This window comes from Dermochelys coriacea, chromosome 19 (genome assembly GCF_009764565.3).
Source record: "Dermochelys coriacea isolate rDerCor1 chromosome 19, rDerCor1.pri.v4, whole genome shotgun sequence".
Taxonomy (NCBI): Eukaryota; Metazoa; Chordata; order Testudines; family Dermochelyidae; genus Dermochelys; species Dermochelys coriacea.
In genome coordinates, this window is record NC_050086.2 from 6,035,918 (window position 1) to 6,054,423 (window position 18,506).

The window sequence follows — 18,506 nt, forward strand, 5'->3', positions numbered from 1 at the left end:
GCTCACGTACACCATCAACGGTCTGCTTGGCCTAAAGGGACTGAGACTTCTGAAAGACAGAAAAGAACCTGCACATACAGCTGCCACAAGTGACTATTGCAAGAAATGAAGCCTGAAACCAAGTGTATCAGAAACCGAGTCAACGTGCTTCCACATACACCACTCTCAGCTCCCCAACCTGAGCGTCACATCGCTTTGAATGGTCAGCAGCTGGCACGTGACCCAAAGCCAGTGTATCTATGGTCGCAGTCACGTACAAATACCATCTCAATAAAATAGCTCAAAAAAATCAAGAGCAGAAACTGTCTCATGAACAAACTGGGTAGGATCCACGTGGAGAGCTAATGTACAAATACTGCATTGTTCAGGGTTCTCTCGCTGCTACTCACTTTGCGAATATGGTGCCCCAGTTTGTTTAAACTCTGTCCACACTAGACTAGTAACCACACAGCTTAATCCTACCAGGGGAATTATCATAGGCACATTAAAGCCAGCAAAACGTGTATGGTTACTAGTCGTAGCCCATACTCCTTCACCTAACAGCCGGAGTCAGCAAGCAGCCAACGAACGGATCACCAAGGCACAGCAAATGCCACACGTGCCCCTGTTCAGGGATTTGGGGATACACCCTGCCAATGACTGCACAGCAGAAATCCTGTCTGGACAGAGCCGCATGCTCTCCATCCAGCTGATAAGATCACCCTCTGGGGCAGCCGGAATGGGAGAGAGATTATGCCACAACCAGGAGCTCCCCTCCCATCACGCTCCCCGATGCATGCCTGCCTGGCTGTGGGCTCACACGCTGCCTCTGGGGCCAACTGGACTGGTTCAGGTGTGGTGTGGTTTGCTGCCCCCGGCTCCACCAGGCCTGGGGTATCCAGGACAGCCCACGACACATCTGCGATGTGGTGCACAATGCTGCACACATGCTGGATGGTTGCTGCTGAAGTATTGGGTTCCCAGAGGTCTGAACACTGCTGGCTCCAAGGTCATTGGCTGGCTCAGGCCCGTTTAGCTGAGTTTGTGTTTGCCATCTGAACTCTTGCTTGTCTTGCCCACACACAAATACTAGATATATAAAACCCCAGAGTCCATGGAGCTCTTTGCAGTTCCCAGAAGGCCACTGGTCCACGCCTGCACAAGATTATTAAACAGAAAGCCTCCAGCACACGTTACAAGGCCCCGGCACACGTGAGCAGCATCGTCAATCACTGCTCTGGGCCCGAAAGACGGCTGATCAGCCATTTAACATGACTTCCGGGAGAGCTAGCTCGAGGCTTGTCCTCGGGAAAAGCAAATGGACAAGGCAGCTAATGCGCCATTTTTCCGAGGGCAGCAAATAATACATGGTCTGTCCAGGTGCAGCCCTTGGTGTTTAGGAGAACCGCAAGCTTAGCTTCTACACTTGGAAATTCAGGCCTTGTTGGTGCTGAGGACTTGCCCCCGGCTTGGCCATCAGCAGGGCTGCACTGATGTCACCCTAGCTGTGGACGGGCCCTGAGAGAGCTTCCCCTCCTCCTTGAAACAGGGTGGATATCCCCAGTACAAACTGTGACCTATCGCAGCTCTGCCTGTCGATCCTCTAGACTGAGGCACGTTCTGCATCAATCTGAGCACTCACCATCTGTAAATTCAGCTTCGTAACACCCTGTCATAAATATAAAGGGAAGGGTAACCACCTTTCTGTATACAGTGCTATAAAATCCCTCCTGGCCAGAGGCAAAATCCTTTTACCTGTAAAGGGTTAAGAAGCTAAGGTAACCCCACTGGCATCCGACCCAAAATGGTCAATGAGGGGACAAGATTCTTTCAAATCTGGGGGGGGGGGAGCAAAGATTTTGTCTGTCTGTATGATGCTTTTGCCGGGAACAGATCAGGAATGCAGCCTCACAGCTCCTGTTAAGTTAGTAAGTCATCTAGCTAGAAATGCGTTAGATTTCCTTTTGTTTAATGGCTGGTAAAATAAGCTGTGCTGGATGGAATGTATATTCCTGGTTTTGTGTCTTTCTGTAACTTAAGGTTTTGCCTAGAGGGATTCTCTATGTTTTGAACCTGATTATCCTGTAAGGTATTTACCTTCCTGATTTTACAGAGATGATTCTTTTACCTTTTCTTCAGTTAAAATTCTTCTTTTAAGAACCTGATTGATTTTTCATTGTTCTTAAGATGCAAGGGTTTGGGTCTGTGTTCACCTGTACAAATTGGGGAGGATTCTTATCAAGCCCTCCCCAGGAAAGGGGGTGTAGGGCTTGGGGGGCTATTTTGGGGAAAGATGTCTCCAAGTGGGCTCTTTCCCTGTTCTTTGTTTAAACGCTTGGTGGTGGCAGCATACAGTTCAAGGACAAGGCAAAGTTTGTACCTTGGGGAAGTTTTTAACCTAAGCTGGTAAGAATAAGTTTAGGGGTCCCCAAAGGTCCCCACATCTGTACCCTAGAGTTCAGCATGGGGCAGGAACCTTGACACATCCCTGTGAGGCGTTAGCCTCATTTTGCAGGTGGGGAACTGAGGCAGAGAGAATACCTTCCTCAAGGTCATACAGGAAGTCTTTGGCAGAGCAAGCTCAGGGCCCACTGGGACACCTTTCCTAGGACCTTTACACACATGTAGTTACCCAAGGGCCTGGCCACCAATGGATGAAATCAGCGCAAATCCCCAGTGCAGATAAAACCGGTCCCTGGAAACCCGTCACTTGGAGACATTGATTCTCTCCTGCCTCGCTCCTTGGGCTGTCACATGCAGCAGTGCAAAGGTCTTGCACAAAGTGGGCGAAAATGCTATTGCCAGGGCAATGGAGAATCCTGGTTCCACTGCCCACAGGTGTGAGTGCCTAAGTGCAGGGAGATCAGGCCCCAAACATCCATTGCTTGCGCTCAGCTGGGCAAAGCAGGACTTGGTTACGTACAGTGTCACAACAGGGGGAGGAGTTAATGAGACTTCGTTAAAATGCAAATAGAGGGAGGATTCTACAGCACTGGCAGCGCAGCACACGGGGCTGCTAGTGAAGAATCCTGCAGCATTTCCTCGTGCAAGGCTAGTAGAGAGTGATCTTCATCGAACACCAGGAGACAGTGTAGAGAGATGCTTAGTACCCTTTCTAATTTTTACACACTCACACCCCCACACTGGCTCACTGTCACATGGACCAACACGCTGAGCACTGGCACCGCCACACACGGTCCATCCAGCCACTAGCACACATAGACAGCCACATGCAAGTGCACAGTTATCTGTACTACAGTAGTGCCCAGCTGAGATTGATGCTCCATTGCACTGGGCACAGAGAGTGAGAGACAGTCCACCCCGCCCCGCCCACCCCCCGGCTTGCAATCTATATAGACCAATGTTGGTAGGGGAATCAGGCCCAGAGCGGGGCAGGGACATGACCAAGGGCACACAGCGGGGCAGAGGCAGAGCTAGGACTAGAAACCAGGTCTCATGACTCCCAGCCGGAAGTACCTGCACACCATTGCAGCACAAACTCACTATAACATACTACCTCACTCATATCTAGTGCTTTTCATCCATAGAGCTCAAAGCACTTTACAAAGGAGGGTCAACAGCATTCTCCCCCTTTCACAGATGGGGAAACTGAGGCACAGAGAGCCAGTGCCTTGCCCAAGGTAACCCAGTAGCAGAAACAGAACCCAGGCCTCCAGAGTCCCAGTCTAGTGCTCTCGCCACTAGGCCACACTGCTCACTATAGAGCCCTGCGCACAAACACCCCCGGAGCCCCCCTGCGCTCTCTCACGTACACATTCAGGCACTGTCAGCTCTGAGCACAGAACCCTTTTATCTTCCCTGCCAGGGGCACCTTCACAGTGCGCTGGGTCCGGGCTGGCAATCGTTTCCATTATAAATCTCCCTTTGTGGCAGGCCCATAATCAGCTTCACATTTCTCAGGAGGAAACATAGTACAGCCCAGCTGGCAGCCCTGGAAAGAATCCTATATTATCACAGACAGAAAAACCCTCTGGCTTTCCTAAACATGGCAGCAGGTTGGTCACAGCCCTTCGCCGGACCAAGATGCTCCTTGGGTACCTCTGTAACCCTCCCCAAAAGGCTCTGAACGAAACAAACCACAATCTGGTGAGCGAGTCCTCACTCCGACAACCCCAAAGCCTTTATTCCTTTGAGAGGTGTGACGAAGCCCAGCCAAATCACGGAGCCAACAACACTGGTTCTGCTGCACGCATAGTAAGAGACAAGTTTCGAACCCAGCATTGGAGCCGGGTTAATTCAAAGCCCACAGAAGGGGAAGAAAGCACCCCTGGGGGGATCCATCTGGGAGAGATGACACACATCTCATTGCGGATGTGACAAGCTCCAATGCAGTGGCTTTGGAGGGTCTCCAGCTGCCTGGCGAACAGCAACATCCTAGTGGGCAAACACCACCAGACGCAGCAGCAAAGCATATACACGTGATACCTGCTAATAATGTGCAAGGACAGTGGGCGCCAGTAAAACTCTCGCTGTCCTGTGGTATTTCCTTTTATCCTGGGGGGGCTGCATCGACATCTACAGTGAGGGACAGCGCAAAGGCCAGATCAGAGTTGCTTCAATAGCAGGAAATGGTTAATGTCGAGTTTTGAATGGTCCCTGCTACTAACAGAACTTGTCATCTCACAGGGGTAAAAATCCAGGCCCTGGGGAAATTTTACTCTTTCACTGGGGCCAGGATCTCACCCGCGGTATCCTACACATGCTAATTATGGCAGGACCCACTGAACACAGGGCTAGAGCAGCGAAGCTGGGGAGAGGGCGGATTATTATTGGTAAGCATTCAAAAAGCTCCAGCGTGCTCCTCTCCCAGTGCCAGGGAAGTGGCATGCAGGCAGAGTGGCATGAAGTTTCTCCCATTGACACAATGGGGGACCGCCACAAACTCCGAATGAAGCAGATTCCTTAAGGGGCTTGGGGACTTCGGGGAGGACCAGTTGCGGGTTAACACAGATTCAAATGGAAGTGGCTTGGAACATTGCAGAGCTACTGGCTGTGCAAACCGCCAGGCCAGGGATAGGTTAGATGCAGGATTCATGTTGTCCAAACATCAGCGGGAAGCTGGGCTGTTCTGGTTTGGGCCTGGTTCGTTTCATGTGAACATGAGGTCTTATTTACTATCATCTGTACTGTGCTAGTACCTAGGAACCCCCCCCCCAGTCATGGACCGGGCCCCATTGTGCCAGGTGCTGTCCAGAACAAAGAGACCGTCCCTGACCCACACCAAAGTGACAGCTCCTCATAGGTATGTTTGGGCTGGTTGTAGTGGTGGCTGGTTTTCCCTTACGTCAAGCCATGTGAAGCTAAGCTTTTATAAGGTGCTTCTGCCGACCTTGGGGCTTTCCCAGACTCATGGAAACGTGGAGGTTGCAACCCAAACAAGATAGCCCACGTCCACACCACTGAGGAGCCCCCCCAACTTTGGGGCCGTTGGGTTCTATGGGCAAGACCAGCCTTCTGGTTAAAGCACAATACGAGCAGCCAGGAGATCTGGGTGGCTTAGACCCCCTCGGGGTAGTCACATGCTCCCTCTATGCCTGACCACAACAGTAGTGGCTTACCTGGCAAGGGAGGGGCGGGGAGTCTCTGGGAGATGCTCAGTGGTAGGTGCTGCTCAAATGCACAGGATTAGTGGGTGTGAATGAACATTGGCAAGAGAGGGAGTGCAGTGGGGATGGGAACGGGGGGGTGGGTAAGAGACGCAGGTCTCTCAAAATGCACTGTGGAGCAGGAACCCTTGGGCTCAGAGAGCCAGAGATAGCCCCTAATCCCATTGGGGAGCTGGATTGGGACCCACGTGACTTGAGTTGTATTCCCAGCTCTGGCACAGATTTCCTGTGTGACCTTGGGCAAATTACTTCATCTCTTCAGACCTCAGTCCTGCCAGCTGTAAAATGGGAATTCTAGGTGATTTCTCCCACTCATTGCCTGTCTTACTGAGAGTGTAAGCTCTCTGGGGGAGGAACGGTTTTCAACTTCGTGCTGTACAGCACCTCACAAAAGCCTAGGCACTGCTGTGATACAAATAATAAAGAACAGAACATTAAAAGGACAAGAAAATTACCCTTTCTGCCCCACACCTAACAATTTAACATGGCATTTAAGAGGCAAGCTCCTCTTCCAAGAAACCGAAGCTCTGGCAGCCAAGAAACACAAATCAAAGCCGAGCCTTTCACTTGCTGGGCTTGTGACATTCAGGTTCTGAGACAAAATGTCATTGAAAGGCAGTTTGTGGTGGGATATTTATCTCCCTGCTTCCCCCGCAAAAAGCTGTGTGCAGAGAATTGGATTCATTTCACTGGAACAAGGCAGAGGCCTGGTTTGGGGGTTAATGTTCCATCTGATGCCTGCTGGAAGGGCTCCCAATAGACTGCGTTTGCTTACACATAATTAGATGCTGATGGAGAGAAGACACAAGGAGAGCTACAGAACTCGGGTGTCTTGGAGAGCAGCGAAAGCAAGGCACAGAAAGACGGGCACAATCCAGGTTAGAGGCTGAGAGCGCCCTGGTGCTGCTGTCCAGCTGCTTTTACACCCCCCCCCACAACCCCTTGCCTATACACACACAAAACCCCTTACCCCCCCCCCCCACACCCTTACACCTCCCCCACTGCCCCTTTACCCCCCACACTCACATACACAGCACCTTGCCCCCCACATACCCACTCTTACCCCCCCACACCCTTACCCCACCCCCACACAGCCCCTTGCCTATACACACACAGCCCCTTGCCTCCCCCTCCACACCCTTACCCCCCAACACTCATATACAGATCCTCTTACCCCCCCACACAGTCCTTTGCCTACACACACACACTGAGCCCCTTGCCTCTCCACACACATTTTACCCCCCCACACACCCTTACCCCCCCACAGAGCCCCTTGTCTATACACACACACACACACATCCTTACCCACACACACACACCCCCTTACTCCCTTCCCCCACACACTTGCCTACACACACGCACACCCTTACCTTCCCCCCCACACAGTCCCTTGCCTACACACACACACACAGTCTGTGATCCCTCACATACACAGGCACACAAACACTCATACATACACACACATGCCATGATCACTGTCCCCTGCATGCACACACCTACACCCCTCCCCACTGGCACACAACCTCAAATGAATTGAGGCTCTCACACTGCAGCTGTGGAGAGGACAGAATCCATCTTCTGAAGGATTTCAAGATTTTTATGTTGGTCTTCGCTCCTATTTGGAACAAGACCGGAGCTTTTCAAAGTTCTCTGCATAAGACAATTCCAGAAAAAGACATTTGTTTCGGGCCCATCACAATGTGTGGTTTTGACAAAACTGAACTGTCAGTTTCACCTTTCAGAAATCTAGGAGGATACAACACACTCGCAAATTTCAAAATGAAAAGTGGTTTCAAAATCGAAACGTTTACAATTCAACGTCGCCGAAACCCATCCTCCCCCCGCCTTCCCATTTCTTCTCCATAACCAAATTTCAGCAAAATTGATGTGGTTTCCTGAAGCATTTAGGCTTTGACAGACTTGCATTTTCCCATGGAAAATGGGCCCATCAGAGTTTTCCTGACATGTTCTAACCCAGCGGCTGCTTGTCCCTTAGGGGGTCAAAGGGCTGGGGCGACAGGAGGAGCCACACCTGGCTGAGATCAGGGTGACTGCCCCAGAAAGAGTAGCAGGAGGCTGCAATGAAGGGGGGACACTCAGGGAGAGACTGCAGAGAGTGTGACAGGCTGCAGGGACCCCCCCCCCCGAGCCCAAGGGAGGTGTGACGGAGAGGAGCTGCAGTGAGCAGGAGTCTCCTGCTAGAGACCCCGACTGGGAGAAGGGCTTGGGGGCCTGGAAGCCAGAGGGCTGAGCTCCAGCCAGGTCCAGGGGAAACCTGTGGGGGGAAACATCCACTCCCGAGCGGCACAGTGAAGTCAACCTAAATTCCCGTGTAGACAGCGCGAGGTCAGCGGCAGAATTCTTCTTCTGCCGGTGGAGCTCCTGGCAAAGCTGCTTTTCTTTCTGTCAGGCTCCAGAGCAGAGGCATCTTGTGCTGACTGGCCAGCCGCCAGGGTCCCATCCGAGGGCGGGGTTGTGTCAACCATTGCCACAGCGCTGGGGAGGAGCACTACAGGACTCCGGAGCAGCAGGACATGGGCAGGTGCCTGGCTGTCCTGGAAAACCCCCTGGGCCCGCATGATGCTTTGCGCCAGGCACACGGCTCACACCTCTCCAGCACCGGTGCAGCAGGGACGCCGGGCCCTCCTGGCAGCAGTGAGGGATTTGGGATACTTGCCCCACTGGAAGAGCTCAGCGGAGCTGGTTGCTTCACATCCCTGCTGGGGAGAACTCTCCTGGGTTACCCCATTTCAGCTGGGCCTGATCTAAAGACCCTGTCCCAGGCTTCACAACCAAGCACCAGACCCAGGGCTGGTCAGACACCTGGCCTACTGTGGGGTACGGACACGGGGTGCTGTATGGGCCAAGGTGTCCCAAGCAACACAGCGTAGCTGAGGCCTGGAGGAGCTTGTAGAAGAACCTGTGTAGATGGACAAAGCTCTCCCACTCCCACCCCAGCCCGAGGGCACAGTTATTGTCCACACACACACACACACACACACACACGCTCCTATCACCTTGTCTAAGAACAGCCTCCATCTTTCTTCCCTAATCGGGCTTGGAGCCGCTGAGCCTGAGCCCTGTCTGGCTGCCCCCAGCCAGGCGCCTGCCCGCTGCGGCTCGCCGAACCGCCCGCCTCGTTTCCATCCCCTCCCCGGCACTGGGGAAATCGCTATAAATCCCCGGATCCCTCCTCCCCACGGGCGCCATCGCCTCACCGCATATGCCGTCTCTGGGAGGGAATAAAGGCTGTTAATTACCAACAGATGCCCTGGGAAATCTCCGAGCCACGGATTCCTTTTCCACTGAGCCTGCAGCGAGGGGACCGGGTGTGCGTGGAGGCCCAGGGACAGCGAACCCTGGCCCGACGACGGCCACCCCAGGGCACAGAGCCCCAGACAACCCCCAGCGCTCAATGGCTGGAAGCAGGGGGAGGTTCAGGGGTACTGCCGTGGGGATGGGGACTAGGTGGGGGAAGCGATGGCCCAGGAGCGCCTGGCAGGGAAGGGCGGCAAGGGGGCTTCCCTGTTCTCAGCTACAGCTGGGAGCCCCTAGCCCCAAACGCAGCACAATTAAGGGGTGGTCTCAGGAGGTGTAAGTGGCTAGTGACCCTACTGCTCCCTGCTAACCTTGGTGGAATCCACCTGCCTGTGAGAGCTGGGGAGGGGCACTGGGCAGACGACGGGGAACACCCGCCCCCCCCCCCACCCAGCGCCCTGTGCTATCGGCAGTACTGGGCGAGGGTGGCCAGCTCCCCAGGATCGTCCTGGAGTCTCCGGGAATTAAATATTCATCTTCAGTTAAAGATGACATCATGTGGTGAAACCTTGAGGAATGTGTCCAACCAAACTTGGCCACCCTAATGGGGCGGCAGCGGGGGGGGAGGGGGGGCTGGGTAAATAGAGGCCAGACAGACAGGCAAAGCCACAGCCCCCCGCGCAGGCCATCAAAGAGGGGAGACATGCACTGGAGTGAGACAGTGCAGTGACTGTTCTTAGAAAAATCAACAACAGGCCCAGAAGAGCCAGCGGTTCCGGCCAAGGCTGCTTCTTTCTGGGCTGGAGAGAGACTGGCTCCACGCTGGGCCAGGGGCTGACCTGACAGACAAGTGCTGCTCCCATCGGCAGCTGGGCTCCCCGAGATGGGCAGCATGTGGCCAAGGACATGGGCGGCCTCCGCTTGCCGTGGCACCGGGATGGGGAGCTGCCCCACGCACCCAGTGCTTAAGTCGTAATGAAAGAGGTGCTGGGCTCAAGCATGTTTTTTACTTTCATAACTGACATGGCAGGCCCAGAGGTACTGGGGCTCAAATTAAGCATTGCACAACACCTCACTTTGCAATACACTGTGACGTTATTTGACATAATCTGTAACTGTATAGATCACTGTTGCGACCACTGTTATCTATTTGTAGCAAATATTGTATAAAGGCTGTCATGTAAGGGGTCTATGGAGAGGTTATGGTTTGCTGGTTATGATTATGCTGTCTATATGTGTGTATCATTTTTGCAGTTGAAGTTATGAATATTGGCTCTATACTATCTATTTCAAACTTGTGTTATGATTCTGGGCGACACTCCAGACAAGTTGGTGTCAGCTCTGCCCAGCCTGCTTGATGGCCCATTAAGGACCATCAGCGAAACAACTGACCCGTAGACAGAAGGCAGATACGCCTTGTGACTCAGCAAAGTATGAGTGTGACACCTATGTGACACCAAACTCCATTTTGCTGTAATTTTCAACAGTAAGAAGAACGAGGGAAAAGACCTGGAAAAGACGATAAAAGGCTGATACCTCATCTCCATCTTGTCTTCAATCCTGCTTCATACCTCTGGAGGGACTTTGCTACAAACTGAAGCTCTGAACAAAGGACTGATGACCCACCCCAGCTGTGGGTATTCTCCAGAGACTTGATTTGAACCTGCAGTTTATTCCATCACTGCTACAAGCCTGAATCAAGAACTTTGCCATCACTGACAGGTTTCAGAGTAGCAGCCGTGTTAGTCTGTATTCGCAAAAAGAAAAGGAGTACTTGTGACACCTTAGAGACTAACAAATTTATTAGAGCATAAGCTTTCGTGAGCTACAGCTCACTTCATCGGATGCATCCGATGAAGTGAGCTGTAGCTCACGAAAGCTTATGCTCTAATAAATTTGTTAGTCTCTAAGGTGCCACAAGTACTCCTTTTCTTTTTGCCATCACTGGATGTCATTGATTCCATTTTACCAATTCTAGCTCTCATCTGTATCTTTTTCCTTTTATGAATAAACCTTTAGATTTTAGATTCTAAAGGCTTGGCAACAGTGTGATTTGTGGGTAAGATGTGATTTGTATATTGACCGGGGTCTGGGGCTTAGTCCTTTGGGATTGAGAGAACCCTTTTTCTTTTACTGGGGTATTGGTTTTCATAACCATCTGTCCCCATAACGAGTGGCATTGACAGTGATACTGGGAAACTGGAGTGCCTAAGGGAATTGCTTGTGTGACTTGTGGTTAGCCAGTGGGGTAAAACCAAAATCCTCTCTGTCTGGCTGGGTTGGTTTGCCTTAGAGGTGGAAAAACCCCAGCCTTGCGCTGTAACTGCCCTGCTTGAAGCAATTTGTCCTGAATTGGCACTCTCAGTTGGGTCCTGCCACAACCAACATTGTTACATACACAAACCAGCATGCATCACACTGCCACCAACATCCCCGGCGAGCCCCACATCTCCCTCTGGCCCCCACTGTGATTCCTCACCCCCAGCACACCGCCTCCCTCTGGACCCCCATGCTCACGGTCCCCACTGAGCCTCCTGCCAGACCCCCTTGAATATACACCATCATCCCTCCCACCCACCCACCTGCACTGACCCCTCTCAGCCGCCTCCCTCCCCCATCTCAGACACCTTCCCCCATCCCCCAAAGTCCCCTTTGTGCCTACTTCTGTCAGAATGTGGGATCCCCAGCTGGGCTCTCCGCACCCGAGCCCAGGTCCAGAAGGCAGCACTCAAGGGGAACGCTGCTCAGTGCCCCCACTTTGATGTCCCAGTGCTCCCTTTGGGGGCGGGGGAGGGAGGGGAGAGATTCTTTTAATGGCTGCTGCCTGGTTTTTCCCCTGCCTGTGCCACATATGCCAGCGGATTCGGTGCCTTAGGGATGGAGCTCGGGCCCAGCGTTTGCGTCCCCAGCGTGTGCGTCCCCAGCATGCTGCTCCCCACAGAGTTCATGTCACAGGGTCACCCAGTTTCCCCTCTACTGAACCCAAAGAGTGGGGTTAGACCAGTACGTTTCCTCCCTCAGGAGCCTAACCCATTGTGGGTCCCAGGGCTGACCAAGGTGCCCCCAGTACCCGAGCTCCCTGCAAGGGCAGGGAACTGATGGGGGGCAACACGCCCAGGGGGTCCCAGCAGGCGATCCCTGCCCCATGCTGCAGAGGAAGGGGGTCCCTGCCAATCCCTGCTGGGGGCCAGTCCTTCCCAGTCCCAAATCTGGCCATCACTTTGACCCTGAGCATGTGAGCAAGACCCAGGGCCCCATGCTGGCAATTATCAAAAGCCGAGCCAGCACCGGACTCTCCGCTGGCCCAAACCGGCACCGCTCCAATGGCTCTGGCTGCAGCCCCCGGCATCGCCGAGATCCTAACCCAGAGGGGGGTCTCAGCTCCCTGCAGGCCCCCGGAGACTTGCGTCAGGAATGAGTCGATTCTCTCCCCGCTCTGAGGCTTGACGTTTAACAAGCCGGTTATTTACACTCGCCTTGATTTGTGGCGGGCCCTAACTCAGCCGCTGGCACCGAGCTGGTCCCCACCGCTGTCGAGCCGCTCCCCCGCAACTGTGAGAGCCATCCTTTCCCCCCTGCGGTGTCTCTGCCGGTGTCCTGCAATCTGGGCCCCGCGCTGAGCCGAAGGGACGGGCTCCACCTCGCGCCCCTGCCCCCTCCAGCTATTGTCACTCCTCTCGCTGCCCTGGTGCCCTGACACTTTTGTCCTGCCAAGCAAGCAGTTCAAGGGGGCAGCCACAGCCCCAAGCCGGGAAGCAGGAGGGGAGAATGTGGAAGAGACGCAGGACCCTCTGCAAGGTCTTCTCTCATCACCCAGCTCCCTGCGTCCCTGTTAACGGTGCAAGCGCAGCAAGCGGCACCCACCAGCAGGGGGCGCTCTCCCCGCGTGAAGTTACAGGGTTGGGAATCCTCGTTCAGGAGCCGTTCTGGGGGGTTTGTCAGAAAAGTGACAGATGAAATCCCCTCCCCACACTGCTCCCAGCGCCCCAAAGCCTCCGCATGGGCAGGGACGGGGGGAGGAGGTGACGCACGCTCCCGGGGCAGGTCTGCAAAACCCATCCAGCCCCACCGAGCAGCGGAGAGGGGATCTGGCGCATGACTGCTCCCAGGACCCCCACACACCCCCTGGTTCCTTTCTTCCTCTCTCCCCATGTCTTTTCCTTTCCAGCTGGGCTGGCGGGATTCCTCGTCACGCAAACCGAGCCGGCGCTGGAGGGGTACAGGCCACGGGCCAGTAGCAGAGGACGGGACTGCACCAGGCAGAGCACGTGTCAGAAGCTGGTGGGACAGGGGCACCGGGGATGGGTGCAGGTGACATGCCCTTGAGACCATTCGGGGGAGCGCCGGAAAAGGGGCAGTGAGATGCTGGTCCATCCTGGGGCAGGGACTGGGACAAAGAGGCCAGCAATCGAGTCCAGCTGCCTGCGTGGTGGCCAGGCTGGAGACCTGGCCCGGCCTGGCCTGGAAGGCCCCAGAGCCGCGCTGTCTGAGAAGCCGTTGTGCCGCTCCGTGGATGGATGCAGCGGGGGTTCTCCTCCTGGCAGGGGCTTCCCTCTTTCCCCTCCTTGTGCACGGATCAGGGGAGCTGACGCGGGCAAGCGGGTTTCACTTGGAGCTGGGGTCGAGTATGGAGGGACCTAACGCCAACCTCCTTTTGGCCGGGGAAGAGGAGTAAATGTCCCTCCCCACCACCAGCTCTGTAGGGTCCAACCCAGCCGCCCTCCTCGCGGGATGGTCCCATTACAAGGACTGAAGCCTCCGTTCCAGCTATTTATCTTCGCCAAGTGGCTGCATGAGTCGCTCTAAACCCAAACCAGATGATGCTGGGAACGGCTGGGTTATGTAATTAGCAATTGGGTTCTAAAGGGGCGGCATAGGGGGCGAGAGACCATGCCGGAAGACGTCAGCCTGGATGCATTGCCAGCCGCGAGGCCCCATCCTCCTCCACGCTGACCCTGCCCATCTCCATGGGTGATGATCAGCTGGACTGCAAGGTCGGGCCCCTTTAATTCTGCCCCTGTCCTCACTGCACAGCGAGCACATCTGCTGATCCTGCCAGCCCCCCGGCTCAGATATGCTCAGTCCCACGAGACCGGTACTGCATAGACATGGTAAGCTAGTCACTCAGCCTGGCCTCCTTTCTGTCAGGAGATGGGGGAGCTGAATCCTCCAGGAATGATTCAGCTCCTCAGTCGGTGGTGCCAACAGCAGCTGGGTGGTTTGGGGCTAGAGGCAAATGAGCCCGAAGGAATCGGAGAAAACCACTCTGCTCGCTTTGCCTGGACAGGCTTGAGCCTGTGGGAGCAGAGGGGAGAATCCCCAGCATCAGCCCCCTCTTTGGCTCTCCCCCCCCCCGCGGCTATGCCATGATGCAATGTGGTGCCCCCCCCCCAGTGCCTCCACACCGCATGGCTCCTTCCTTCTCATGCACAAAACACCCCGTTCCACTCCCCATGGCAGCATCTTTCTGGGACCAAAACCAGCCTGGCCCGAGAAGGGCAGAAAATAACAAGGACCCACCACAGAAATTAGCACGCAGCTTATCAGCTCCCGGGCAGCTCATCAAATTAATGCTGCTCCCTGTTCAGGGGTGGGGTTGGGGTGTGTATGTGTGGGGGAGGGCGGGAACAGGGGCTTTCAATGGCCATTTAGCCAACGGAGAATGGAGGCTCAGAGAGAGCACGTGATTCACCCAGGGTTAGGGTTAGGCAGAGCAGGGGTTTGAATCCTGGCCTCCTGCATCCCAGCCCCATGCCTGAACCACAAGGCGAAGCACAGGCTGCTAAAGCAAGCTCTCCTTCTCCCGCTTTCTGGTGCCCCGGTCGGCAGCGCTGCCCCAGCTCGTCCCGGAGGGGACACCCCCTTTCCTTCCCCAGAGCTTTACTGATGGGGCCAAATCTCCCACAAAATGAGGCCAGAAAAGCAGCCTGCCACAGAACTTATTTAAAGCCCTGCTGACCCCAGCAGCTTCCGTTGGCAGCTACTGGGTACAATGGGGGACCCTGCGCAGGAGAAAGGAAAGGGAGACTGCCCATTGCTGCTAGCCCTATGGCGGTGGAGGAGGGGGAGACAGCTGCCATGGGGCTGGAAGGAGGGAGACATCCTGGCTTCACCTAGCTTCATCCTTGGTAGCCGGACATCCTGGCTTCACCTAGCCACCCGGCACCTAGGGGTAGCGCCCCACCTCCTCCTCAGCGTGACGGGCCATGGGTGCTGCAGCAGCAGAACTGGATTCTCTGCTCGTCACTGCCGGGCTCTGGGACACCGGCTGGGATTGTCTGTTGTGACGGGGGCATGTTCTCAACCGAGCACCCCTGGGGGCTGGGATGGGGGAAGAGAGCAGTTTCCAGTTGCTCTGTTAACTGTCGCGCACTGTGTCCTGCCCGCATAGCAGACCACGGCGTCCCGTACACCCAGGGACACCACAGCAGCTCATACTCTCATAGACATTACGGTCTCTAGCTGGGGGAGCGACTCCCTTTGACTGAGTAGCAGGTTGTTATCGTCACCAGGACTGGCCACTAGAGGGAGACAAAAATCTCATGCACGAAACCAACGATTGGCACCTGGCTGGCTGGTGGGGCTGCCCCCGCCCCAGAGCTCCCCCCCTGCAGGCAGACTCCAGCATGCAGCAGTCTCCTGCCAGCCCCAGGATTGCCAAGAGAAACCCGGCAGGGGTGACAACAGCGGGGCCTTCCGAGAGGAGAGAACAAGGCGACCAGCCCAATGTAATGAGCTGCAGACAAGTGAAGCGAGTGAGAACATGGAACATGAAGACCTGGAGCCAGCCCAGGCCCGTCACATCATGAGTGCGTCCTCCCATATCAACCAAAATAGTCTGCCTTGCGCACACAAGATCTGCCTGCCGGAAGAGGAGCTAGAAACAACAGAGACAGGACTCCTGGGTTCCATTCCTGGCTCTGCCACTGGCTCACTGGGCCACTGCCACATGCCTTGGTTTCCCCAGCTGTATGGCAGAGACAGTAAATCCTTGCTGGCCTCAGGCAGGAGGACACTTAATTCATTAGGGTCTGAACTCCTGAGATCCTTTGTTCCCTGTTCTCTCCCGTGGAGGGCGGAGGCAAGCAGAGCTCCAGCAAGGGTGACACCGTTGCTGGTCCAGGACAGTGTGTGTCCCAGGGAGAGACGTCTCACGAGACAGCCATTCGGAGGATGCATCTTGCAAACCTCATGGCGGAAGTGAGAACAGGAGGCAGCCAGGAAGCCAGGTCCCGTCCCCAGCAAGAGAGCGCACAAGCCAGAGGCTGGCCGGCGTGTTTGCACCCGGGTGCGTGCGCTGGTACACGTTACGGGGCTGCTAACAAAGACAGGAAGCTGCAAGCACCGGCCAAGGGGGAGTTAATTCAACCTCCCCAAGGGGCTGAGCCCCTGCGGAGTGCAGAGCAGTGGGTTACACTAAGACATCCTCCTCCAGTCCTTGCATCAGCCTGCCTGGGCCCTTAGCCTGAGCTGCCCGCCCTGCCATCCAGAAGGCACAAGACAGATGTGCCAGCGAGCTTCGTGGCTCATCTAGTGCAGCCAGTTCTTGTGGCACCATCTAGTGGAGATCTGTAACCCACATCGCAGGAAGGCAGGACAGTGCGGGGTCCAAGCCCAGTGTTGGCTGCCAGCGGGTGCCGCTCCATTGATGTCACGGGGGTGATAGCTGCTTGCCCCAGGGCTGAGTTTGGCTTGTGCCTCCCTACCCGGTAACCCCAGAGAGTTTAGCCAGAGGACGGGGCTGTGCCTGCCTGGCTTACAGCACAGCGAGTGGATCAGCAGAGTCTGTGCTGCCAGCTGGCCCCAGGTCAGAGGGCAACTGCAGGGGTCTGCTGTGCATCAAGAAGGGGCCATGTAGCTGCCTGGGTTCCAGGGGGAATGTGCGGGTTTCTGTCCCCCCCCCCATCCTCCATTGCATAAGCTGCATGCACCACATCAAAGCTGAGGCCTGGACGACAGGGAACATCCTGGGAGCTGCCCCCAAAATCCAGCCCCTTTCGCTCCCCTCTTTGCTTGCAGGGTGGGGAACCTGCAGGAAAAAACCCACACGCAGAAGGACGAAGCAAAGCCAGGCTGTGCAAACCTGCTTCCAAGCCACTAATCAGATGCAAGGGGGGGGAGTGTATCTCCCCGAGCCACGTGGGCACACGCTGTGGAGACCCTGCCTCCTCGAAGCTGACAGAGCAGTGACCAGGGGATCAGAGGAAAGGCTCAGCTGTCCCTTCTCATCTTCCAGGGCGGGGGGCACCATGGCCCAAAGGGGCAGCTCCATTTGCTTCAGCGTCAGCTCAATGGAGTGATGCTCATTTACACCACTTGGCACCACAGCCTCGGCTCTTGTCTTCGGATTGACGGCCGCTCACCAGAAGGGGAAGTGCTGAAGGGTAAAGGCAGGACCAGGCTGGGACCCTTACAGCCCCTGCCAGCCAGTGGGACAGAGACCAATGCACTCATACCTGCCCCCACTGCTCCGGCCAGTCAGCCTCCCGCTCCTCCTTGCTGTTCCCAGGGATCCTGTCCGATCTCACGTCTAACTCAGGCCAGGTCCAGGATGCAGGGATGCCCTATGTGGAGACTGTCGATCTGCAGGCTGCACCTGCTGTCAGGCGGGGTTGGATGGAGCCCGTGCCCCATGCCGGCAGCTGTACACACGCCTATCACAGCACGTTCACCCCAAATCTGAGCGAGGATCTGCACTGAGCTATTGCACGAGTATCCCTGAGTCGGCACCAGGGAGGCCGAGCGAGTACAGTGCAGTCATCAAGCCCATCCATCAGGATGTAATCCAAGAGGATGCACAGGGCAGCCCAGACTGAGCCAGTCAGCCTGGGGCCTAGAACCCAAGGAGAACTACGGGGGGGGGGGGTGTCCAGCAGCCTCCCCAGAGAACCCCCTGTACGTTCATCACAGCCAGGCCACATCTTCTGGGGCTGCGTCATCCCTGCTTGGATGACGGATGGCCTTGACGATGGCCTCTGCCTCATCCGGCCGCGCAGTGAACACCCTGATGCCAGCTCCGAGCCTGGCCTTCGCTCCTTGCCCCCATTCGCGGGAACCCCACTGGGCAGCCGCGAGCGCCCGGGAAAGAAAACAAGTCACCCTCCCTTGGAAACATGGTTGGGGTGGGGGGGATCGTGATGTTCTGACTCGTCCCACGCAGTGCCACTAGGGGGCTCTAGCTGCTTGCTGTTGCTCTCCTGGGGCGGGGAGAAGAGATGGGATGGGGGGGCACTGACAAGCCAGGACCCACTGCTGGAGAGTGGCTGTGGGGAGAGAGACCAAGAGGAAGCCAGCAGGGGAGTTGAGTAAGAGATGTGCCAAAACCACCACCCCCCGGTGTCCCATTTCCAGGAGCACCAGCTTTGAGGGGGAGCGGCAGGATTGCACATGCAGGGGTGGGGGAGAGAACGGGCCTCAGGGCACCAGCATGCTCCCCCCCACCCCTTTGCAGGAGCAGCACAGCGGGCTGAGGGATGGAGACAGCAAGGCTGCTCTCGTTATGGGGAGGAGGCACCCGAGACCCTGCCCGCGCCTCCTCTGGCCGGAGAGGAAGGGCGGCCCAGCAATTACAGGGCTGGGCTGGGCCTCGGCAGATTCATGTCCCAGTTCTGCCACAGATGCTCTGTGCGGCCCTGGTCACGT